We start from the raw sequence: 12680 nt of genomic DNA on the forward strand, positions 1-12680 counted from the left end.
ACGGACAGAGTGAAAGGACGATCCAAACCTTCGAGGACATGTTGCGAGCATGTGTAATCGAGTTTGGTAAGGCATGGGATGTTCACTTACCTTTGGTCGAGTTCTCTTATAACAATAGTTATCATACTAGTATCAATACTGCTCCATTTGAAGCCCTTTACGGCCGTAAGTGCAGATCACCTCTGTGCTGGACGGAAGTGGGCGACACACAATTAGCAAAAGGTCTAGTTCCTGATAGCACCCTCACTGGTCCAGAGATCATCAGAGAAACTATGGAAAATATCGTGCAAATACGAGAACGACTGAAATCCTCGAGGGATAGGCAAAAGAGCTATGCCGACAAAAGACGTAAACCCTTGGAATTTCAGATTGGCGATCGTGTACTACTGAAGGTCTCACCCTAGAAGGGCATGATACGCTTTGGAAAATGTGGGAAGTTAAATCCTAGGTACATTGGACCCTTCGAAATCATTTCAAGAGTTGGTCCAGTGGCCTACAAACTCCGACTTCCAACCGACCTTAACATAGTACATCCAGTATTCCACGTATCAAACCTAAAGAAGTGTTTGTCCGACGAAACACTTGTAATTCCACTCGATGAGATCGAACTAAATGAAAATCTTAACTTTGTGGAAGAACCCATCGAGATCATGGATAGGGAAGTTAAACGAACTAAATAGAGCCGCATTCCAATAGTAAAGGTCCGATGGAATGCTAAGAGGGGACCTGAGTTCACGTGGGAACGAGAAGGTCAAATGCAACAGAAGTATCCACACCTCTTCCTCAACCCCTAAGACTTTTCTTTTGTATTAAAATTTCGGGACGAAATTCCCTCTAACGGGGGGCTGATGTAACAACCCGTCATTTCAAGTCATCAAAGATCGAGTCTTGTAACCTCTTTGAAAAAGGGATTAGAATATCATCAAAAAATGAAGTATTCAAAAGCTCTTTTTGGAGTACGCTATGTGGTAGGTATCGTCTCAAGGTTTCCAAACATATAAATAACACAAAAGTCCGAGTTATAACGAAGAAGTTATGACCATTCTAAGTTTTACGACAAAAACTGGCAATGCGGAGTTACGTAAAAATGCAAGGTTTCAATAAAACACTTTTTGACCTTAGGTGTCTAAATGAAAGTCATAGATATCGTTAAACTACAAACGTGCAAAAAAAGAACGCTCAAATCGGACATCGTATGAAAAAGTTATGAATTTTTAAATAAATTGCTTAATCACGTCATTTTAATAAATAAACAATAAAAAATAATTTCTGAATTTGACGACGGAATCTAAACGAAAGTTGTAGATCTTAGTCTCACCTACGCGTGGATATAAAGAACGTCGAAAACGGAGTTCGTATGAAGGAGATATGAATTTTTGAAGTTTGATAAATAATTAATATATATTTTTATTCAAAAATTCGGTATTATCCGAAGCCTGAGTCACGCGAGTACGCCCAGCGTACACGAGTACGTCCAGCATACTCGAGGCCACGGCCTCGGATCGTCCACGTCGCCCCTATGCGAGCCTACCCCCCCCCTCCCGTCGCGTCCGAAGTGCTAGGCAGTCGAGGACTCAGTCACGCGTGGCGTACGCGTACGCCCCGCGTACCGAGGCAGTTCCAGCCCCCTATAAAAGGGATGCGAGGGTTCCCGGAAAAATTTCTCATTCTCTCTCTCTTTTCTTGCGTTTTGCCTCGTTTTCCATGCTCGCACTACCCCGAAGTCCTGGTCATTTTGTGCAAGTCCCGAAGGTCGATTTTACTCCCTAGAAATCCCGAGAATCCCGAGGAAAATCCGTTTCCTGAGACGAAACTCTGCCCGGTTTTCCATCTTGCTATCTTCAAACTTTCAAGTGAGTTCATACCCCTTTCAAACACACTTTAAATACATTTTAAATGCTTTTATACTCTTTTAGGGGGGAATACAAGTAAAAATACGGTTATTATCGTGTATTTTATAAAGTTTCACTTTGCTTGTTTTACCGAACAAATCAATTGGAACTCATTACTATTATGGAAAACTCTTGTCATACTTTGTGTGCATAGGACTTATGCAAAGTATATAATGATTTAAAAGTATTTTCTATTGTTAAGTCGTTTTATACATTCTAAAAACTTATGATTTATGCTTTGTTAAACATTGTGAAAAAGGATAAACTTCGAATACAAAAACTATCACTTTAATACAGGCTTAGTTGAGAATCCATGAGACGTGTATATCTTCAAACGTTACTTTACTTTATTAGAAAGTAATGCTGCAAGTCCTGTCTATAACCAAATTCTCCCGTTCGGAGAACGTGTCAAATGTGTATAGATCCATACGGGAAGTCATGATCCCGCGCCCTGACTGTTAGCTACAGTCCGTCCTTTGGGGTGACAGTTGTCATAACGCTGCGACGCCTGAAGAACATCGTTACAGGCATATTATGTTTAGTATGGTTATAAAACTTATCGGATATACAACTATTATGGTATTATGCTTTTATGAACGAGTAACTGTTAAAACTATTCTTCATCTAACAAATGCGATCTTCGTATAGCTTTATTATATAAAACTATGATACAACTTTTAAGAATGTCGTTTTCTTGCAACTTTCGGTCTTAGAGACTGCCAGTCATGTTTGGAAAATAAGGGTTTTTCCTGTATACAAACCAAACAACTAATAGGAAGATAAGGGATTTTCCTGGTGCAATTATTTACAACTTATAACACGAACATTCATATGCATTTCATACTTTTATAGGAAAATAAGGGATTTTCTTGGAAAACACAACAACTCATATCACAACCATTAGGGAAAATATGGGATTTTCTGGATCTAATACATTCATTTTCAACACAACGAGTCATAACTCTTTACATATGAAATACTGAGTTTTCTGGAAAACATACACCCATTTTGGAATGGCATTCAATTTTTCTAAACCACTTATGAACTCACCAACTCAATTGTTGACACTTTCTCTTTGAAATAACTTGTATTCTCAGGGAACCGCTAAGCAGGTTGGAAATCAACTTTTGGGATTAACGCGATGGCGTTAATTACTTCTTTTGAAAGATGTTTATGTATTTATCTTTTGAACATGTAATGAATACAATTATGTAAACATCTTGGAAACTTTAAATATATATGGTGGTGTGTACTTTCCTTTCTATGAACTGTTATGATACTGAATATGACGTCCTCCGCCCCCGAACGTTTCCGCCGTTCTGGTTTGGGGGTGTGATAAATCCAGCTATTCAAACAGAAACTTTGTACAACTTGTATGGAGAACTTCAAACATATGAATCCTCGATTGACCCACCAACCACTACAGCTTTTGGAGGACCACTTGTTCTTGTACTCATCTTTTTGCCTCTGGTACTTCAACACGGCTCGTGTTCATCCAAGCCTAAATCCAACATGGCCCATGTTCAGGATCATCATCAAGAATACCCTCCAAAACCCTCCTAAACCTTCCTACATGACACATGTTACTTGTGCCTTATCTTACACGACCCGTGTGCATGTTTTTACCAAAGAATACCTCAAATACATAAACTCATGTATTTTGAAATTTTATGTAAACAAGTTGTTTTGCATAAAAACCAAGCTTTGAATCAACTTTTTGCCACTTATCAAATACTGAATTGATCTTTGAACAAATATCGACCAGTCATTCCAATAGAACAAATATCGACCAGTCATTCCAAGAGTCCCAATATCGACCAGTTCCAAGAGTCCAAATATCGACCAGTCGTTCGAGGAGTCCAAATATCGACCAGCTGTTCCATCAGTCCAGTTCAGACAATTTATTGACGAACCTACTTGATATATATTTATATATCACTAACCTGAAGATAAAACCCGTTCACTACTAAGTGACTGACCCAACCCTACCCCACTGGGTCCATCACTAACCCTGGGTCCATAAGTAACCCAATAGGTAAAAACCTCATTCACTACTAACGTGACCGGCTCGACCCAATGCACTAAATGAGGTGCGACTCTCACTTGTAACTTTGCTCCCGGTTTGTTGTGTTCGTTACTCCGACCTTGCACATACAAGTATGCACGTTGTCGTTCGAGAGTTGTACTTGTCATTGTTCTCATAAGTAGAACTTCCCACCTAAACATGATATTTAATCCAGCGCCATCACTATGCCAATATCACTCCAGTCCTTGAACACTTTAGTGTCCATGAACCATGTCCTAAGTGGTGGTCTAGAAAAACCACTCGGTGTCACTAGTGGTTTAAGCTCCTTCCGTTTAGGTATCTTCCAACCTCTAAGGCCCTCTTAAGTATCCAGATAAGGTACACACCTAAGTCTAGGTTGCTACCCTTTACGCCCCACTAAGTGTATTTCCCCTTTTTAATTAATATATTATTAATTCATCACATAAGGATTACACTACAAACCTCCTTAAGTAATCATGCTCAATTTCTATTAATATTAAATGGCATATTACTTCCCTACTTCACAATATGTAAACATAAAACAAGACATCAAGTAAAAGCATTTTACATCTTTATATAATCATGCACATCATAATTTTGCCAATAAGGCATATTATATCACTAGCATGCATTTTCCTAACCAACATAGACAAATATTACCTACAAGTTATTGTATGCATATATTAACACACAATCAACACAAAACCCTCTTTTTATCATGGATCTATCACACCCTCACATCAAAATAGCAACCAAAAGGTATAGCATGAAGGTAGGTTCATTCTAATCCCTCACATCATTCAAACAAAAATTACATTCACTATTCGGGTACATGTAACCTAAACAACCTAGGTTCATTCCAATCCCTCTAAGATGTGGAATCCCTAACAAGTACTTTAAATAACCATAAAGATTAACTCACCACTCTCAAACAAGCACCATTTCCACACTTCAAATCTTGTATGACCTGAGGTAATAAACCTTACCCTAGTTAAACACAAATATATGTATTACTAGAAGTTTACATGAACAAATTATGGCAATTTACTACCCAAACATACAAATTGGTTATTATGGCAAATTATTAGATTTTAAACTGAAACAACTGTCTATTTAAGGCCACTTTATCACCACTTAGGCCTGTAAAAATTTCAATTATTTCATATTCAAGTAGATCATACTTTTATCTTTAAAAGTACTACTCCCACAAGTCCAACCGATTTTTCTACAATTTATTATGAATTTTGCAAGACAGCCTAGTACAACTAATTTCCGACCAGTCAGTGAAAAAGATGACTTTAACCTTGGTTAAGGACAATACTAGGTCCTAGAAAAAATCATGGACAAACTAGACCCATAATGAAAACTTTGAGAGTTTAAGGATCATTAATACAAATTCTGATGAGTTTTATATATTTTTTTAATACAAAGACAGATTTGTAATTTTTTCAAAATTTTCCAGCAATGTATTTTAAGGGTTAATTGACAACTTATCCTATTAAGCCATAACCAAAATTAACTGTCAATATGTCAATAAAGTTCTTAATAGTAGCAACATGTGAAGAAGTTAAAATAACAATTCCAACCTCAATCCATGATTCAAAGTACATTGCTTATATGGGAAAACAATGTACTTTGCTAAAAGAGAAAACAGTACTAGGGCTTGAGTTTTCTCCACCATTAAGTCTCACATTATGACCTTTTAGGGATAGTTTTGAAGACCTTTTGGATGGTTCAAAACATAGTATTTTTATTGAAAAATACCTCATGAAAAATCACTAGAATTAGCATAGAAAGAAGCATGAAATCTCTCAACAAAAGAAAGGTATTGATTCCATGATTTTGGATCAATTCTTGAACATGATTAACAACACATTAACGAGTGTTCAAAACAAGATTTTGACATCCAATAAACCATTAAAGTACACTCAACAAGGCTGAAAAATTAAGAATACATAACTTCAAGAATTGAGAGTATAAAGCAATTGGCAACAATTTCAACGAATTCTCATCAACTGGTAAACAAACTTCACAAGAATAGAATCAAGTGCTTACCAAAATCACCTCTTAACCCCGAATTGAATTGCAATGGCAGCCCTTCCCCACCTTCGCCTCGGTTCTACTTCAATCCCGCTAACTCGTCCGTTTTTTTTCTTGCTCCCTCTTGTGGTCGACGATCACAATGTGATCGGTTTCTTTTTTTTCTTCCTTTAGATCGACGCACACTGTGACCAAGAAGAAGTCACGAATGACTTTTGATTCTCACGTAAAATCCAATAGATGAAACACAGACGTAGGGTTTAAAGGAAAAATAAATTAGTTCCCTTAATTCCTTAATTAGGAGTTATAGCCATATTTAGGGGTGATCATAATAACCGAAAAACCGAACCATAACCAAATTAACCGATATAACCGAACCATAATAACCGAACCGTTTTAAAAACCGTTGGTTCGGTTTCTAATTTTTGTTAACCAATAACAAACGGTTCGGTTATGGTTGTATAGGTTAAGCGAACCATTATTAACCGAACCGCTAACTTTATATTTTAATAAATAAAAATTATGGATTATATATAAAATAATATTGTCAAACTTATTTAAGACCCATTAAAATTTCAAAATATAATTCATTAATCCTCAATTATCAGGAGACGAACGTGCAACCAAACCATCAAAGGATGATCACGTAGATCATGCAAACACATGCACTTTTCCAGTCATGCATTGAGTTAGATTATTGATTAATGCTATAATTCTTAATCGGTGAATTCTATAATTTGTAAAGATTATTCACAATTAGTTTAATCTTCACACTCATAATCATAATCAGAGATTTTTCACACCGTTAATCCTAATCAAAGATTGTTTTGACTTTATAGTTCTATTCTAAGGATTTTTTTAATTTATAATCAAAACTTCTAGGTATGTTAAGTTTTTGGTTCTTCTTCACTTTGTGATATATTAAAAATGTATTTTTTTAATATTCTCTTTTTTTATTTACTGTTTTTGACTTAATCACATTAAATGTATATGAGTGATTGTTTTTTTTAATCTAGATAACACGTAATATAAATGTTTAACTATTTTATTTTATAGTTTTTTATTTAATCACATTGAGCGTGTATGAATGTTTAGCTTTATTTTAATGTTAATATCGATTATTAATATATGAAGTTATTAATGTTGATTTTTTTTAATGTTTTATACTTTTTATTAAATGTTTTGATTTTGAATGTGACTATGTGTTATCTCACAATGAGTATCAAAGATACACATTTTATTATAATATTATAAGCTAGGTTACAAACATTGATACCGATGACTTTTTGTATTCTCTTTTCATTTTTTATGTCACTATACTTTCATCATTTATATTATTTTGAGCATTACGGTTAACCAATATTAACCATTAATCAAAACTGTTAACCGACAAAAACCATTAACCATAACCAATATTAACCATACTCAATGGTTACCAAAATGCATTAACCAATCATAATGGTTATGATTCGGTTTTGAGCAATAACCGAACCAAACCGCCCCATACACACCCCTAGCCATATTTTCAATTTTGGTCCTTCAACTTTCTTGTTTTTTTAACCGAATGAATCCCCTTTTGATCATAACCAGATGCACGTAACATATGAGTTTTAATTTGGGATGTCAATGGGACTAAACAGGAGCAGAAATAGTTGTCCCCGTCCCCGCCCCCGAAATCAGTTGTTACCCCTGCCCGCGGACCCTCCATTTACAAAGCCCCCGGTCCCGCCCCCAGTTACCTCCATCGCCTCCGGTCCCGCCCCCGTTACCCCGGTTCCCCGGGTTTATAGGATTAAAATTCGATTTTTTTTGCTAAAAAACGGTTTTGTTTTAGGCTAAAAATACTATTTTTAATAACTTTAAAAGCTTAAAAACTGATGTTTTGGAAACTAAAAAATTAAAAATCCAACATAACAAATCGATAATTCCAACAATCTTACAAATATAAAATACAACAAAATCCAACGTTACAAATATAAAATACTTACACGTTCAAAAATATATGATCAATTCACTACATCTTCAATATCTGTTAATTGGAAACAAGAAAGGGAAACCTAATCTAAACCTATAACTAGAAAATCTATTTTGTATATGTATTTTATATTAAATATGTTTTTTTTACATAAATATACAACGGGGGCCCCCGCAGAACTACGGGACGGAAATACCAACTCCAGACCCCGGTCCTGAAAATAAACGGTGTTTAATTTTGCCTCCGCCCCTACTCCTGCTCCCGATTTTTTACAAAAAAAATTTAGTCACGTATGGTATCGGGGTGACACGGGAATAGGGTCCTACGGAGGTTTTTGACATCCCTAGTTTTAATTCATATTTTCCTTTTTTACCCCTCAACTCATTTCCAATTAATTATTTTAACCTTCTATCAGTTCCTTAATAAATCATGTTTCTTTTATTGACACTTTAACCCCTCTACGTCATTTATACATTTTAATGTATTATTTTTAACTTATATTACAAAAAAATAAATTATTTAAATTTATACTTGTTGAATATATGGATTAACAATTTTAGGTATTAAGTGATACCCTTTTAATTTACTTTATTTCATTCTGTACACTTAGAATCGAAATAATTTTACAAAAATTAAGTTTTGAGTAACATAAAGCTAATGTTGTTAACGGAAAGATTTTCGGGTCGTTACATTTGGAACTCAGCCTTGTCATTAAAGTGTTGACCAATTTGGAATGGCTTTTCATGATCGTGACCTGAAAAGAAGTTTTTCATGTTTAGAAACTTTTAAAGCATCACCTTTCTCTACTTTATATATTCCCATGCAGTTTCTAATACATCAATATCCAAAGACCTTGTCATGATTTTCCTCATCCATCTCTTCTTACATCTCACAATCAACCATGGTGTTTATCTCATTTAGTTCCTCAATAAAACTACAAACATTATGTGACAACCTGTCTTTTTCATAAAACATTAAAATTAAATTTCTAGAAAATATGAAGGTATTATACATCAACCACAAAACTAAAGTTTCAAAAACTTCAAAAATATATCCAGAAAACACATATAGGTGTACCATTCATATCCTAACCATGATTAAAGAAACAAGAATATAAAGCATGACATAAACCATAAATGATGCTTCTAAGACCACTCTCACAAAGGCTTGTAACTTGAACTTAAAGGACATGGAAACAACATATATCAGACAACAACTCTGATGAGTTATAAAACAATATATCATACATAAAACAATTTCTTATTTTATTACTTGTCATATCTAACCGGCTACATAAGTGACTACGTCGATCACATAAAGTGACCTCACATCATTACTCTTATCGGTATATAATCATATTCAATCATCTCAACAAATTTTATAAAAAATATAGACAACATTCTTTATTTGGATCTCCTTTAAATCAAAATGACCACTTACAGATCCATTCTCTAACACCCATAAAATTTAAGCAAATTTTAATTTTTCCAAAACACTTAATATCATTCGGCATTAAATAGTTTGTTATCAAAATAGTAATTATCAGAGTATCCCAGTATCAATTCATAAAAATCATAACAGCAGGAAAAGTAGTACGATCAAGCCTTTGCCTTCCCTCAATCACCAGAAGTACCTAAAACAACAAACTGGAACGATAAGCCCGGAAGCTTAGTGAGCTACCCCAAAATACCAACTCCATACCAATATAATCATAACATATAACAATACAGAATAACATGCATAATGAGCCTTCATCCTAACTGGACCGCCTCGCAGGGCCTACAACCTATTCGGACCGCTCATCGGGTATGTTGGCATACAGCACAAAGCAGGACCACCTCAACCCAACCCCCAATCAAACAAACATGTGCACATAAATATCATACGCTAGCTAATATCATATAACATTCAAACCGATCTAATATATCACTAATCATAGCAACATCCCAATAGCCGGGGTATAGACCTAACCGGTCACTAACATAGCATTATCTTATAAATAGAACATTGACCTAACCATGCCACTACACATAAGCATATCACCATCCTAACTACTAGGATGTAATAAATAAACATACCATGCCATGACCAGAAACAATCCATAAAGGGTCGGCCTTGGTGCCTTAGACCTTGTTAATATAGCGAGGATAACTCACCTCGTAACTATCAACTCATAAGATAAGCCCAAACTCTCAGATCACTACCATGAACTCCACCACTTATATTCATTGTAAACCTTACTTATAAATTTCCAATCTTTCCAAAATGTCCTCCAAAAGTCAACTGGTCAACCCATGGTCAAAGTCAAAGTCAACTGTCAAGGTCAACAGTCCATGTTGACCTCAACTCATCGAGTACCCTCAGCTACTCGCCGAGTTCCTTTTAATACTCCTCCTCTCGCCGAGTCACCGTAGTGATTCGTCGAGTTCCTAAGGCTCGCGGTCGAAGTTCCATGGCCACTCGTCGAGTTTTTCCCCTTGCAACTCGACAAGTTCACACGCATCCAACGGTTGGGAAAAACCCTAACCGACTCGCCGATATACTCTACTGACTCGCCGAGTCTTCGATAATCTTCATCGTACTTCGCCGAGTTGTTCATCCAACTTTTCAAGTGCAGGACCATCTTCATATGACTCATCGAGTCGACCATATGACTTGTCGAGTCCCTTAAATCCTTTATCAATACATATGCTTTCTAAGCCATGCAAGACCTCCATACTGCATATCTAAGCTCTTAGGGCATGTTTATCACGTAAAGTTGCAAACTTTACGTGCATGCAAGATGATAATGGCCCAAAACAAGCTAAAGGAGTGCCTCAAGGTAAGGGAAAGGTCATAGCTTGACAAAGACTGAAACTTTATGACAAAGAGGGGCTAAAGGAGTCCAGATCTGAGGTTGCAACCTCAGATCTTGACCCAAATCGGGCAACCACCACACAAAACCCTAAAAAAAGCCCCAAACCCATAAATAAAGAGATCTAACTAAAAGAGAGCCAAGGTAACAACTTGTTACCTCCAAAATGATGCCAAGACAGAGAAGAATCCAGATCTACAACAACCCCTTGCTCCAAACTTCTTGAACTCCAAGCTTTTACTCCAAAAATCCCTCTTGCAAGCTATGAAGCACACAAATATTGGAAGCAAAGATGAATTAGGGTTTCTAAATTTAAGTGAGGCAGTAATAGAGGATAAGGGGGATAAGTGGTCCTTAAATAGGGTGCAAAACCCCGGAAATTAGGGTTTCATCCTCCAGCTCCTACTCTTCGAGTCCCTTCTTGGACCCGGCAAGTAGATTACTAAAATACGCTGACCAACCCGCTGCTACTCGATGAGTAGTGCAGCCAACTCGTCGAGTAGACCTTGTAATCAATACAATTCTCACAAAAACCAATACCTGAAAAATTGGGGCGTTAGACATTCAGTTATCTAACTTGTCTATCTCATTCTTATATTTTACTCAATGAAATACATGTTCATATATTATCATAATCTAACATTTGATTCATATAATTTCATTCGAGCATGTTATAGACATATTAAAATTTCATTAAAACATATTAATTTATGGAAAGAACTTTATCTACTATCATGTATCCATGCATTCATACTTTATCATTATTTATAACTCACATCTTTGAAGTGAATAGCAGCCAACTCCTAAAACTTCTTCAAGTATTCGTTTGGAGAACTTCATTCCTCCACTGCCAAAACCTATATTATTTCTATATTAAGACCCTTTTAATCATGTCTTTAACAATTAGGAGCTTAATGGAAATTCCAGCCAAGATATTGTACTTTAGGTAACACATTTGTAACATACATATCTGTAGGTATAATTCTCTAAGGTTAAATTGGTCTTTTGTTGCATTTTTATGTCCTACATTGAGCATAGGATATTCCCTTATGTGTGAGCGTAGGTGGAAGATGTCATGTGGGGGATTAGTGACCTATGCTAAGCGTAGGTTGAGCTACATTGAGTGTAGGTGCACTGCACCAAAACCCTAATTCTTAGGGTTGTGATCCCTATTTAAAGGCTCTAACTCCTTGAAGACTTCTCTATGCTCAGCCTCTACCCTCTTATTCAGTCATCTCAAAACCCTAGCTACCTTGTGTGATTTTTAAAGCCTTAGAGTGTTTTGTTAGGTCTTTGAAGAAAGAAGGTGTTGTAGAACCAAGTGTGAAGTTTCAAGGTGTGTAGATCTGGGATTTGCAAGACAATATTTATGTATAGAGGGTATAAAGTTCCCTTATTGGTGTTCTTTCATGCTAGATCTAGTTTAGTCATGGATTTATATGATTTGTGTCCCATAATCTTGGTCTGGAGTATAAGTTACTCCAGAACGTTTGAAGGTTATTTCCAAATGTTTTCGGGGTTGTTGAGTTGTAAAAACAAGAGCTTGGGCACTCTTATCCATCCATGCATGAGTTCTTGACCAAAAGGTCGTATTAAGAACTTAGTGTTTGGTCTTGTGCTCTTTTTAGCCATGCAAAGGGTTAAAGTCAGAGACTCTATCCATTAAGACATTCTTTGGGTTTAGACATGAGAATTGGATGGTTGGTTCTTTTGTATTAAGAGCTTAATAGAAAAAATGTCTATCAACAGAGCTACACTGAGCGTATCTTTCTCTACGCTTAGCATAGCCTGGGTTTTCCCTATTTTCTATATGAAGCTCTATAATGAGTGTAGAGCAGTGTGTTATGCTGAGCAGCATAAGGTGGTTGACTT

The sequence above is a fragment of the Lactuca saligna genome, chromosome 4 (assembly GCF_052625555.1).
Source record: "Lactuca saligna cultivar CGN05327 chromosome 4, ASM5262555v1, whole genome shotgun sequence".
NCBI classification, from domain to species: Eukaryota; Viridiplantae; Streptophyta; class Magnoliopsida; order Asterales; family Asteraceae; genus Lactuca; species Lactuca saligna.